Source organism: Haliotis rubra, unplaced genomic scaffold (assembly GCF_003918875.1).
Source record: "Haliotis rubra isolate DU_JTF1 unplaced genomic scaffold, ASM391887v1 Scf92, whole genome shotgun sequence".
Classification (NCBI taxonomy): domain Eukaryota; kingdom Metazoa; phylum Mollusca; class Gastropoda; order Lepetellida; family Haliotidae; genus Haliotis; species Haliotis rubra.
Genome location: NW_025767657.1, coordinates 1,378,772 through 1,393,707, shown reverse-complemented (window position 1 = coordinate 1,393,707; position 14,936 = coordinate 1,378,772). Strand labels below are relative to the sequence as shown.

Here is a 14,936-nt window from a genome sequence, read left to right as displayed (position 1 = left end):
GTACCCGGAAATGTAAGGAATACAGCGCTTCTGTCAACTGTCTGAATATTCAATCACGAGTTGACAGAGATTATTATAGAAACTTGAAAGGATTGCAATAAGACATTAAAACAGATCTTAGGCTATTTAATTTACGTCTATTTAACCAACATAAAGAGTAACAGCATTACTTACATTCCTCGTTAAAACACAGAATCTTTCGTTCCCGCCGCTCATGCTTAGATAAATTACAGTCGTTAATGATAACCTTCATTAATCGGACAATACCAATGATGTAAATGTGTGTTACGTCAATTATGAAAGACAAGTTATTATCTGCCCTTGTTATTACAGAGTTCTCTCCCTTTCCGGGTACTCGATTCCTAGAAATAGGACTCGATTCCAGGTGTACCCGACCCGGATTCGAGTACCCGATTACCCGTCCCAGCCCTAGTTGGTAAGTAATACCTGCAGTTTTGATATAGATCACTCAAAAAAATCACTGTCAACAATTCCAGTCACATTCTTCGGTAAGTTCAGAAAAGTGGTGTTTCTCCGAGTTTGATCGCTTGCCAAGCTGAAGTCAAGTTCCTACATTCCAGAATCACATCGATGCCCTTCTCATATATCCTCGTTTAGACACGGTATTCCTGTCGCAGGGTGTATGCTCTCGCGGCCAGTTTCCCTCTGCATTTCTTCAAAACTACCGGTAAGTCTGTGCGAATAGAGATTTTTCGCTGTCGCAGTAACGCCGATTTGGCGAAATGTGCCTGCCACTCCTATTGTTTGTCCTCCATTCGAAGAAACTTGATCACAATAGGCTTAGAAGAGTCTTTTGTGTATGCTCATTTGTACTAGACCTTGGCAGGCGGTGAATGGCCACCACGTGTATGTCACTTTTGGCGCCAATGTCAGCAACTAATTTGGGACATGCATCCTCTCGGTCCTGAGCGTCGGGAATCCCGTATACGAGCAAATTCTGTTTTCTCGTGTACATTTCTTGCGTCAACAGTTTATCTTCCATTTCCTTTCGGAAGGCTGAAAATTTTTGTCGCACTTTCTCAATTTCTTGTATGTTGTCAGCAATGTTTTCTGTATTCATTTCGACATCTGTCACGTCTCGTATTTTCATTAGTTCTGTATTTATTTCATCCATTTTCTGTGTTAGCTCTTGAGTTTGAGCCTTTGGAGCGTTCTGAATGAAACTTTTCATGTCCGTTTCTTCCTCGACATTTTCGTTGGTATTTGTCTCGTTTGCTTTCGTCTTCACAAGATAGATGTCCATTTTTCCCGTAGAGTGATTGTTTATTGTCCTGCTTACCCAGACGTGTGGCCCTGCGACCGTTGGGCATTGTGTTCAGCGAAGATTGGGGTATATTGCAGAAGCGGTGAAAATTAGCGACCTGTCGCCATTACCATCGAACTGGAAGTCCTATACGCAAATTATACATTAATACTGAAAGTATAGTTCGCAGGACAGTGTGATTGTTTACTCTTATTCAACCGATTTCGCCTCAAAGAAATTGCCACATATGTACAACAATGTTGACGTATGACATCACTACCGATGAGCGATTACTCATTAAAATTGCGGCTTCGTGGCCCGCGATTTTACGAGGGAACCTTAGTCCATAAATGTATGATGTATGTAATCAGAAACTTTCTGACTATCTGCTTATGGTTATATGTTTTTATTGTTTTCATTGAAAAAGCAAGAAATGCCAATTGCCTATGTCGTTCTCCATGATTTTGCGTCTGGCATGGCGTCACGCTGCACAGAGCTTTCGTGTGAAAATATCAAATTACAGTATTGTATCTGTTTTTACTTTTCTAGTTCTTGCTACGATACTCTTTCCGTGCATATTCTAAAAAAATACTGTTATGATCACAACGTTCCGTTTTCACATCCTGTTTCGTTTTTTTGTAACCACTTGGTTTTAGTGACAAAGACCATTTGTAAGTTGATTCTAAAATGTATGAGGAATTCAGCGATGCATTTGTCACAACTGCATTTGAAGTATAGAGTCGGGGTGGCAAATACCGTACAGGCGCCTAATTCCGTACAGTTGAATAATAATTCGAATAACAAATTGTGTGTCTGTTGTCTGTTCGTAAAGCAATGGTTTTGTAATTTGGGAAACCCGCGGTATATTTTAAGACTGAGACCCGTATGTTATCGCCTTTGTTATCAACGATGTGATTGGTTATCTGTGGGTGAACCTGCGCATAAGCGCTCCTCTTCCAATCTCTGCACGGAAAGCCCAACCACGCTGCCTAGGAACAACCTACTTCAACATCCAATCGCGGTATGTTTGAAATACGCATCATGTTTACAAATATGAAATCAGATTCATTATGTCTTAAGCTTTATAAACATTAAAAAAACATAACACCACCATACAAATATTCTCAGAATCAGTGTAAAATAAGGTGTACGATATTACAGGATCATTTTCATTCACAATAAATATAGTGCATGTAATACCGTACACCCATTTTTCAGTGATAGAAAACAAAAGTACCGCAATTGAATTGGTAAAAAGCATAACTTATGTCTTTTTAAAACTTGTAGAAACCAAAACATAGCTAAATACATATTTTAAAGTGTTTTTCTTTGTCACTTTCCAGATGTCAATATTCAATTACATCAGTCTGCGCGAGATATATGGTGTTGGAAACCCATCTATGAAATTTGCTCACTATTTTCTTAAGAAGATGATGAGTTTGTTGCAATCGTGACATTATTGGATCAAACGGTATATGGACATACCGTTGGCTTACGGATGTGTGGAACCATAGAGGACTTTGGAATACAATCATCAGCAATCATATTTAATTCATCAGAAAACACCTGAATAGGATCAAACACATTTGGAAGGAATTCGGGTTTTAATCTGTTATTGCATAAAGTCTCAAATAAAGACCAATCTGCCTTGTTAAAGTTCCACCTTGACGATGGGGCGGCATCACTTGGCTTTATGGGTGATAGAATAGTGGGAAAATGGTCACTTCCATAAAGGTCATCGTGGACTGACCATTCAAATTCATTGTATAAACTTGAATCCGCAACAGATAAGTCCAGAGAGGAGTATGAACCAGTTGCAGGATGAAGATATGTGCTAGAACTATCATTAAAAATACATAAACCGGTACTTGTGAAGAAATCCTCGAGAATCTTTCCTTTTGTGTTGGTGTTACTACTGCCCAAAAGCGGGTTATGACCATTAAAATCTCCCATGATAATGCAAGGTTTGGGGAGTTGGTCATAAAGCATCTGAAGGTCAGACTGCTGCAGAGACGATGATGGCGGAATGTACAGTGAACACAAGGCGACAACAATATGGAGAGTAACACGAACCGCAACTGCCTGAAGAGGGGTATTGAGAGGAACAACGCTGTGGATAGTTCCATGATATCACCTGGAGGTGAAAAACAATTGTAGGAATCATATCGCCTTAAATAAAAAATTATCTGTGGATTTGAGGTAGGTTTCCTGCAAACATAATGCTGATGGTTTTAAATTAAACGTTGCAAATCATTAACATGGTTTCTTAATCCTCTACAATTCCACTGAAGAATATTAAAAGAACAGCTCATGGAGGTTTAACTGGAGATCGGGATCTTGGTGTAGATCCTCTCCGTTGAATGGACGACGGAGATGTATTGACTTCCTTGTCCAAAGGTTCAAGTTGTTATGAACCTCTATGGAGGATGTTAATGGGGAATGCCCCTCAACATGTTTGAGGGATTATAATTCTTTCTATTTTAATTGTTTTCTTTCCGTACTTGTCAGTTTTACAGATTTTGTGTGATTTTTGTACTGTCCCAATTTCAGTTTCTGGTTCAGGCGAAGTCGGAGGTTCAGGGTGAATCTCAGTCTGTGATGCAGCTGATGACAAGTTGTTGACATCACTATCAATTGAAGATATGGACTGTTAACTTTGGATTTTGACGCAGAAACGACAGCAGAGTAAGAGATTGAGGATGGAATAATATGAGTTTGTGTAGCCAGTAATTTAGTTGTAGCTTCAAAAAAAGGAAATATTGGTATGCTTTAGTTTGAGAATATGCGATTGCTTCTGCTAGAAAGGGCAAAATTTTGAGTAAGAAACGAAAGCGCTAGTTTATGACAATAAGCAACCACGTAAAGGGGGTGGGGAGACTTAGAAATCGACAGTCAGAGAGGTGGAGCAAAGCCATCGCCAATCAAATAAAGAAGCAAAGCCTTTAGGAGTTTCGGCATTACCCGCCGACAAAATGTTAATGAAAGTTGAAGAATCTGCAAAAGCTAAAATTAAATCTACTTTCAGGAACGGGTGGCTATCTGGATTTCTGAAAAGAAACCCCGACATCAAATTGCGTTCTCCTGTTACCCCCGTCAACAGTTTGAGCTAGGATGCTCAATAAAGTAAGTTGTTGATTACCATTTCGATGCCTTAAATGGGACCATAGCTACACGAAGTTTGCAGGACAAACCACAGCACGTTTGGAACATGGATGAATCTAGCGTACCTCTCACGCATAAGCCGTCAAAAGTGCTGTCTGAAAGTGGTGTTGGGAACCGCAGGGACAATGTAACTGTCCTTGCATGTATCAATGCTGCAGGAAAAAGCATTCCACCCATGGCAAACCACAAAATGTTGCAGGCTGGCGTAGAGGGTGCTGAGTAAAGCCTGGATGGAAGTGCTGGGGGTTCAGTAGTTTACCAGCCACTGTGGCCCAGGAAGACTACAACACCTCATCCTCAACAGCCACAGCAGCCACGAGACTGTCGAACTCTTGCTTGAAGCCAAGACAAACAATATTACTTTGTTTGCGATGCCACCACACACACAACCCAGTGGCTCTGTTACCTTGACAAAACGGTATTCGGTCCCTTGAGCCGTAACTGGAACATAATCTGTACAGAATTCATGGCCCAGAGCCCCAACAATATAGTCAGCAAGTGGGAGTGGCCCGTCTTTTCAACCAGGCATACATACGGGGCATCATTCACCTCGCAGAATATTCAAAGTGGGTTCACAAAGGGTGGTATTTACCCTTTCAAGTAATGGCAATGTCAACCATTCGGATTGCCCACTTCTGTCTCGTCTGATGAAAATGGAAAAGCACTCCGTTGAGGCCAACGCTAATGCAGCTCCAGGCCCCGGGGTCATGAAAGTGACTTAAGTCTAAAATTTGCTTAGCACTAACAAATCTTAAGTCTAAAACATTTTGCTTAGCTAAGATTTTAGATAAGACTGGATCATGAAACTGTCTCAGCAAAATCTCCTAGCTAAGATCAAGACAGCTGCCATGGCAAGTTTAGAATGTTGTAATCATGTCCGGTGACTCTTCCTGAGGAACATAGTTTAGTAGCAGGCACCTGCCGAAAGGTTCCAAACAAGTCAAGTCAAGTTGTCATCCCTGCCGTGGTGAATTTTAGTGTCTTTACGGTATGATGGGAAATCAACAGTCACCGGAAGTTACGTAATGGATATGTTTATCAACACAAACACGTGCTGGGCTATCGTCTGCTAGAGTCGCTCAGTCAGTATGGCGGAGTACCAGCTAGGTTCAGATACCGAGAAGATCCAACTGGACTCGTCCAGAGAAGACGATCCTCATCGAAGAGGTGACCAAGAGGAAGAGTCTCCCTTCGGAAAAACTTGACGGCTCCAGTAGGATAAGTGCGGCGATTGTGAACTCGTAAGTTGAGATTAATTTGCTTGTATAAAGATATAGATTCGATCACAAATATAATATGCAATATTTCAACCTAACTGAAATAAAATATTTCTGCTGATAAATTTTATTCCTCAGCTAACTGATTTATGAAATGTACTGCGTATCTAGTTGGGCGAATTGTTCTAATGTAATAATCAAAATAGACTGAGCTGAATGAGCACTTGTGGATTTATTCGTTTGGCGGACAAAAAGAATCCAATACTTGCCACCTTCATGCACTCTCAGTTTATAAATTTAAAAACAAATTCTAATATGGCAATGAGTCGTGAATGTCATCGAAAAGCTGCTACATATCATCTGAAGCTCTTCTTACTTCATTCCAAGTAGCCATAATCTATTTCCTGATTGGTTCATATTTTTGTGTTGACAAATCACAAGGCTGGTTACATTACATGTCGGTGTAGTTTTTATTTTGATTTCACGTTGTCGTGTATCGGCTGTTATTACGCTTCAGTCCGGATAAGTTGTCAGTGAGAATGATAACCACACATACATATACTTGAAATGTTCACATACAAATAGTACATGTAAATATGGATCGGATTTACAGAAAAAAGCTAAGTTTCTATTTTGCATTTTTGATCCGTGTTAAACTCGTGTTACATGTTTTCGTGGTTCACCTGCATGTTTTCTTGATAATTTTTCATTAACTACTAGTATCTTATCAATCTCCATAACTACAGGTAGATTTTGAGTTGCAAATTCATTTTGAATACTATGATCTTGATTTGGTTAGAAACGGTAACTCAGAAATCAGATCCGTCACTGAAATGAAATAGAAATACCAGAACATCAAACAGAAAGGTAGGTCACAATTACATAGTCAGTACACGAGAATAACAATTTAGGCACTGTGCCCTTATTGCTGAACAAATATAATAACATTGTTGCATCTGGACTGCGTAATTGGGTAAATTACACAAATTTCGGTTACTGAAACCCAATATATTTTGTGGGTCACATATTACACATAACTGTTATCTTACATACATTTTTATGATCTTTGAGTGTAATTAGTCTCATTTTCATCTGGAAATATTTATCAAAGGTCCAAAATAAAAGAAAATTTAGATAAAAAGTAATTACAGTAAGAATTCACCAAGATAATGGTTATATGACCCAATGGTGCAATGATCATTTAATCTGGAAATTGGAAGAATTAAAAAATACAAGTTCCCTCAATATCTTATATTGTCATTGTCAACATGAAGAGTTATGAATAGCAAGTAATGGTATGTGTTGCAATTATAATATTAAACCTAATCTGACAATGATTACAGCCAAAGCTAAGAGGAGCAATGCTATGCGGCCCCCAACTGAAGGTGGACCCCGCCCAGACTCTCCTACAACCCCTGAGCAGCTTGTGCTGCAGAACCTGGAGGGCAGTCCCAGTCTCTGTGGCATATCCGGCGGCATTGACTCAGAGAGCAAGTGACAACACACTTGCACAACAAACAAGAAGGAGTTGAACTACAAAATGTACCGTATTTACAATAACACAGATAGGTTTTCAGATAGAAAAACACATTGTATTCTGTAAAATCCACTGATCCATCCAATTTTAATATTTCATTAACAATTGCAACTGAATTACACTTTTATTGGCAGATAACAGATCGGATACTCAAGCAAGTAATTTTGCGCAATTAAATCTCTGATACCAAATCCTTCATTGACATGAAAGGCCACAAGCTGATTGAGGGCCTTGCAGTGTCAACTCTTCCACATCACTGATAACTGTATCAGACTGTAATATGCCAATGTTGTGTAAGATAACACAGGCCACAATGTACTTGCATGCCCTTGATGGATTTGTTCTAAGACCTACAGAGAGCGAGGAAATCGTCTTTTTACTATCCCAAAGGTCTGTTCAACCAGTACCCGTGTCCTACACAAAGCTAAGTTAAATGTTTCTTTGTGCCGAATATTATTAATGTTGTATGGCGTCATTAAGTATCTCCGGCATGGGTAGCTTGGATCCCCGAGAAGAATGCCATCGTGTAGTCCTGGAAAAGAATCATTTCATGATGTCAGTGAATTGAAATAGAAGAGAAAAAGTGTCCTGTATCCAAAATAATTCATAATTTCATGCGATTGATATGAACATTACAATTTTGTAAAATTTCAAGCTTGTTATAAAAACAATTTCATGGAAACAGTAGAAATACTTTACCATTTTCAAAGTTTTCTGACAGTTTGCTCTCCCTGAAGATCCTAGAGTCATGGCATGAGCCAGGCCAGTTAGCCACGCAGTTAGTGATGAGGAAACTGAGGTCGCATACCATCTGAAATAATTAAAAGTACATTGAATTTTCTGTTCAAGTTAACCAATTAAAATATATTTCTACATAAGTTTGACTACATTTTTCGATAATGGTAAAGTTGTCAGTTTGCGGTTTTGTGTAAAAGTCATAAGGTGTAACAAGGAATCATTTCATTTAAAAATATCATGTCATCAATGATCACATTCAAGTAATTTGTTTTGTTTTATTAGTATTACAATTTATAGAATTGTTTGGGGAAGGGTAGTAAGTCTGATGTTAAATACTCGTCAAATTGCAATACTTCATTGTTTATGTGATTATGAATAAAAATTGACAATATTTTTTACATGAATATTTTGTAGTCTAATAATGTTTCTCCTTTAATAAGAATGTTTTTTTAAATTTAAAAGATCGATGGTGCATTGCATATAGTTCAAACAACCAACATTGCTTTGGGTTACCTGAACATTCAAGGAATGAAAACACTTTCTGTTCACAAAATCAGGCTCATTTTCAACAGGTGCGATAATGCAAATCTAGGTGCCGTCGATGCAACCTTTGGGAAGCCTAAAATTGAAAGAAAAATCACAAAGCCAATTTTACCTTTTAACATTGTTTTCCTGTTATATTGTCTCTAAATTAATTTTTGAACTTATTTACGGTATTTGTTCACACAGCTTTCAACATGTGGCATTGGTATCTGCAATTATAGACTGGACAGTTCGCACTCAGAAAGACTTGTCCCTGTCCCGAATGATAATCTTCATCGCGAAATGGTTTACATGTAAGACATGCAAGTTTTTAGTAATACTTAAAATATTTTAGCACACATTAAAATTCATTTTGAGAAATATTTTATAGTGCGATTTGGATTTGGTTACGAATGCTTTGTCAAACAAGGGGACGTCACTCTAGTCGAGCCGGGTATTTCAACAGTATCATGGCGTCTGTTGTGAAGAGAGAAATATTGTTCAATATTATACAGTAATTGTAAATCTATATTAATGAATCACTGCTACAGAATTATTATTTACCTGCGATTTGCGTGAAACTTCCTTTTCACGTCTAGTAGACGCTGGCCACTTGGGAATTTGATAAAGGTGGAGGCGTGACGACAAATGGCATCGGCCACTCGCCGAACACACCTCCCCGCGGTCGACTTGCTGATGTGTAAGGCTTCACCGAGAAGCACTTGAAATGCCCCCGTTGCTACGAACTGCAAAAAGGTTAGCACCTGCAGCACAGGTGGAAGGCTCAAATTTAAGATCTCCTCGTCTCGTGAGCAATTTGTCCACTGACGAGGTTTACCTAAACAAATATTGTTGATCGTCTGAAACGATACCGATGGAAAGTTCCTCGTCACCATAACATTCGAGAGGGTTGAATCTATCCGTAAATTTTCTTGGGTTTCGCTCTTTCCTTTCCTTCTGTCTAACAAGTCTCAAAACGCGTGTCTCCGCCATGTTTGCCAGGAATAAAATTGACTTAAGTCTGGTAGGTAACAGTCTCAGGATTTAAAACAAAAAACGATCTTAGTCTTTAACTTTTAAGACTAAAAAATGTACGTGATCTCCGATTTAAGACAATTTTTGGACTTAAGATCAAAATGACAGATTTAAGCAAATTTTAGACTTAAGTCACTTTCATGACCCCGGGGCCAGGTGATGGGACAACTCCAGTAGAAGACGATGTCATTATATCTGCTCTAGAGACGTCTGATACTGAGTCGACACACCTTCCGAAGCTCTTGTAGCTATTCCGGAGGGTCCTACGCTCCTGTCAAACGAAGAGTTAATTCTTTCTTTTTTGACAGGAGATGTCCCATTTTCAATGGACGAGACTGGTAATGTTGTTGTTGAAACGGAAAGCATGAGTGTGGAGGCAGAAGTACGTATGAGGTGGTCCGTGAATTTACTATTCCAAAAATTGAAGTAAAGAAACAACGCAAACACACACAAAACTAACCTGCCACAGGATTCTTACAAGTGATGAGATAATAGCTTGTGAAAAAAGAAGACAGAGACAGTTAAGTAAAAATCCCCAAAACTAACTTTCTCATGGTAGCAACGATGTGCATGTTGTCGTTCTGTAGGGCCAATTCGTTAATTTGAAGGTCTCATGTTGCTTACTTAATCCAGGGATACTCTACAACAGGGATAGGTCACTCGCTTGCTTTCTTTACCATTTGTACTAATTAACGTGTGCCTCGTCATGCTCCAACGCACACAGTGACTTGGTTCGGTCCCAGCGCAACTTCGGCTGCGTTTAACAGTACTTCAGCCAGTGTATTGTATCAGTCAGAATTTTACAATGAATGAATGAATGAATGAATGAATTAAGAGCAAGAATTTTATGTGAATGAATGAAAGAAATTAAGAAAAAGAACAAAAGAAAAAGAACATATGTGAATGAATGAAAGAATAAATGATACACCACGGCCATCCCTCCCCAAACATGTTAAAGAACGCAAAACTATCGGTAGAACACAAATGTTAACATCAGCTGTCATTACTTTGAGACATGTTTTTACATTAGTAACTAATTCAGATATCGTATTGCATGTGTGGAATGACATGGGCATTGACAGAATGTTAACTGACACTGTCACAGACCCCTCAAGAACAGAAAGTTTAGAACTATCACAAAGCGTTGTAAACACCTTTCCAGTTTTGTCAAATACTAAGATCAACAAGAAAGAAAGAAGTTTTAGAACTATAACACTCAAGCATCACAAGCATCAATGGCGATATGTCATATTTTCACACACCTCAAATACACACTAACAAAAAAAAAAAGGAAAAAAGGTATCAATGTTACTTGCAAAAACCTTTCACCTGATGGTATATTCCCCTCATAAAAATTGAAGGCGTATGTGAAAGATGTTTTAGAACACTAACTAGAAACACTCAAACAACGCCCTGTAGTATTTCAATGGCAGATCGGCGATATGTCATATTTTTCACACACCTCAAATACACACTAACAATGTTTTTTAAATTATAAAACTATCACTATTACTTGCAAACACCTTTCACCTGATGGTATATTCCCCCTCAAAAATTCAAAGGTATATGTGAAAGATGTTTTGAACACTAACTAGAAACACTCAAACAACGCCCTGTAGTATTTCAATGGCAGATCGGCGATATGTCATATTTTTCACACACCTCAAATACACACTAACAATGTTTTTAAATTATAAAACTATCACTATTACTTGCAAACACCTCTTCACCTAATGGTATATTCACCATAATGGTATGTGAAAAGATGTTTGTGAACACTAACTAGAAACACTCAAACAACGCCCCTGCAGTATTTCAATGGCAGATCGGCGATATATGTCATATTGCCCTTTTCACACACCTCAAATAACATAACAATGTTTTTTTAAATTATAAAACTATTACTATTACTTGCAAACACCTTTCACCTGATGGTATATTCCCCTCATAAAAAGTGTGTATGTGAAAGATGTTTTTGAACACTCAACTAGAAACACTCAAACAACGCCCTGTAGTATTTCAATGGCAGATAGCATAGCAAATCTTTTTAGGTTATAAAACTATCGTGCACACCTTTCAAATATATTTCTTTTTATATAGTTTTTTACAGCTTGAATTTTACAACATGCCCACTTGAAACCTTATATACTGACACTAATAACAATTATTTGACTTGTATGACAGAATATAATCTTCTCAGTTTTCAGTTGTCACAACACTCCATGAATGATTGGAAAATAAAAGCTCAATCTTAAAAAACGCTGCCGCCATATTCACGTCACGACGAGCCGAGGCACAGCTTGTGGAAGGAGTGACCATAAGTCTCCTGCTTAATCCAAAAGAAATGGCTTATGGAAGCCTATTTTACAAGTTTGGGAGTCCCTTTTAAATGAAGTTTAAAGATGACATAAATAGAGTTATATAACTTCTTTAGAAGAATATGATTAATTCAGTTCTCTTCAAAAGTGTAGACTCACTTAGCATATCTTTCGTGAATGATCTTTTTTTTACACTTGTCTTATAAATAGTATGCATAATCAGTATCGGCATTAAATAAAAATATTATCAGTCTTAACTAACATGAGTTTGGTTTTACGCGATCGGCATTATTTCAGATAGCGAAGTATTTATTCATAAGCATTCCAAGTACAAAGTCCAGGTTTAAAGACATATAATTTGATTACATTAATATTTAAAAAACAGAATGTCATACCAAATTTAGAAACGAGCAATTCGCCATTCACATTACATTATTACATATTATGATACAGGTTAACTTCCCTCAGGTAGTTAAAATGAGATGTCCGCTCAGGCGGGGAAAAAGATCTTTCAGATTTCTCGCATCATAATGTGAGTCCCTTGCAGACGATAAGTCCACACAGTCAATCAGAATATGCTTTATGGTGAACACTTCATCGCCAGAAAGCGACACACATAGGAGGTCCATCCCAATCCGTTTTCAGGAGATAGTCATGAGTAAACCGACTGTGGCCAATACCACATCCGTCAAAAAATCACCTCATCACGTCTTGACTGACAACCCAAGAGATAAGAGGCTTGTCAAGAGCTGCTTTAGCTGCAGCATCGGCCTTCGTGTTACCTGCTATGCCGACATGACCAGGCAACCAGCAGAGGACGATGTCGCATTGGCCAGTGGAAAGATCCTTGTAAAGTTCCAGGATGTCGCATTGGCCAGTGGAAAGATCATTGTAAAGTTCCAGGATGATAAGGTGACTTGAAGTAACATTTTGAAGTGCTTGAAGGCAAGACAATGAATCTGTTAAAATGATGAAGTTTTTGGAATGGTTCTGTTGTTTAATATAGGTCAAAGCTGTGAAGATAGCTTTATGAAATATTGAAATCATCCACGAAAAGGGACCCATCAACACAGCTGTTCAAAACGTTAGTGAGGCTGTTAATTTTTATGCTAAAAAGTGTGGCAGACAGGATGCTGCCTTGAGGGACGCCCTGGTCTTGGTGGAAATACTCAGACAATGTGGAACCCACCCGTACTTGATAAAGTATGATAAAATTACCTTTTATCCAACATTGTTATCACAATAACTGTCTTAGGTAAGCATATAGGTAAACACAATTGCGTTGTCTTTTTATAATTTTATTAACGATGTCTTATATGATAGATCTGCAGTAGGCACACCTCGAGTAATTTCCTCAGTATCAACTGTATATCCAGTTGATGACGGATTCATTAAAATCATAGGACTTGCACCAGGTAATGAATTGAATAACTGCGAAACAAACAGAATAGAGTAAAAAGATATTTGATAAACACCCGAACTATTAAATAGGTAAACCTTACACATTCGTTTCAGTATAATGCAGTGTGAAGACACACTATACATATGGTGTACGGAATTAAATACCCTGTACGGTATTTGAAGATTTGATGTACAATTTTAGGCTCCCGTGTACAGTATTAGAAGATCGCTTATCCCATGCTTGTTTTCGTCATCTCATGATAAACCAAAACCGGAATGCGGAAACGGTTTGTTTAACGACCAAGTTGATTGGATGAGTTGTATTTTGATATCCAGAAGGTTGAAGGTAGAAGAGATGAGACCGCCTCTTGGTCGAGGTGTACGGTATTTGCCACCCCGATTACCGACCTTAACGAAACTTGATTTTGTAAACTATCCAATATGGAGGAAAGGTCACTTCGGTGATCGTGTTCCTGTATTTTCCAGAACATCCCAACCGATTCTAGGTTTATCGTCGACGTTTCAGATTTATAGAGATCTGTTTCTTTACAGCAGTCGAAATGTTTGTTTTTGTTCCGAGGTTTAGCCATTTTGATAGACGACCGAGAGTAACGCTTACATGTTTACGTCGCGGAATTGTGGGATAGATTTAGGAGAATCCCCGAATTTGATGAAAATATTTGCATTACGAGTTTGATACAACTGTTTTTAATGATGCCATTAACTAATGATGCATTAAAGGTCACATGCAATAATTAAAACACAATTATCACTTATTCATGACATATAATATACATTGCTGGTTATGAAAAAAACATATAAACAAAATTATAAGCGTACAATCGCAAATCAAAAGTGCAATATTGTGTACTTGGGTTTACTTCCCAAGAAACGAAGCAGCCGGGATACCGAACCCAGTCAGAGCGGGTGGGAGTGCACTCAAATGTAACGGCTTGTTCATTTGCAGATGCCCCTCACGGCTCATTGTGTGTGTGTATATATATAGAGATGTTGGGTTGGGTAAATACATGTTCATTTTTTTGTGTATAACATTTTGCAATCAACAGACATCATAACATGTCATGTGTTCAAGTATCACACCTGCCTTTCTGTGTAATTACATAATGTGACAGAGACCGAACTCGGGCCATAAATCAATGCGTTTTGTTTATGGTGTATAGCCTGATTGGTGTTAAGTTCAAATTGCATGTGGTCAGTGATCGCAGTTGTGTATTGAATATTGTCATTAGCAGACAGGCAGGCAGACACACAGGTGTCAATAAAACAAGACATTGAGTTTTGTCTGTGACAACGACATATCTATATCACAGTTAGAAATTCTGTCAACGCTAAATAATGACATTGCTTTTAAGTATCGAACTGAGAAAGTGACTCGGTAAGAAGAACGTGTGGTGAAATAGACAAATGAAATTATATAAACAGTTTATTTACTGTCATAACATATAAAAAAGCTCGCGCCTGTGAGATATCAACAAAACATTAGGAAAATGGCTCACACCAAAGCCTTCACCGAGTATTCACCGGACAGCCCGCTTCCAAGTTGCGCGAACCTATTTCACTGCGCACGTGCTATGAGCGCAGCCCAGCTGTTGAAACCAGTTTTCCCCCGAAAAGTCGGGGGAAAATTAGTGAATCGTTTGAACTCCGATTTCGCGCGGGTTTTTTCATCGCGTTATTTTTCAACTTTATAAGTTGAATTTGCATTTTTTGATGATTTGTTT

The 14,936-nt window shown here is 38.3% G+C and overlaps 1 long non-coding RNA gene and 1 pseudogene across 1 annotated transcript; both read right to left on the bottom strand.

The window, feature by feature from the left end:
- Positions 1-7,375: 7,375 nt before the first annotated feature.
- LOC124264338 lies at positions 7,376-9,433 on the bottom strand (annotated as a pseudogene).
- Positions 9,434-11,163: 1,730 nt separating this feature from the next.
- Positions 11,164-11,456, bottom strand: LOC124264315. The gene is made up of 2 exons (XR_006895095.1): positions 11,397-11,456; positions 11,164-11,197 (listed from the first exon to the last, which is right to left on the bottom strand). It is a non-coding gene; the product is annotated as an uncharacterized LOC124264315 (long non-coding RNA).
- Between the last annotated feature and the right edge of the window lie 3,480 nt (positions 11,457-14,936).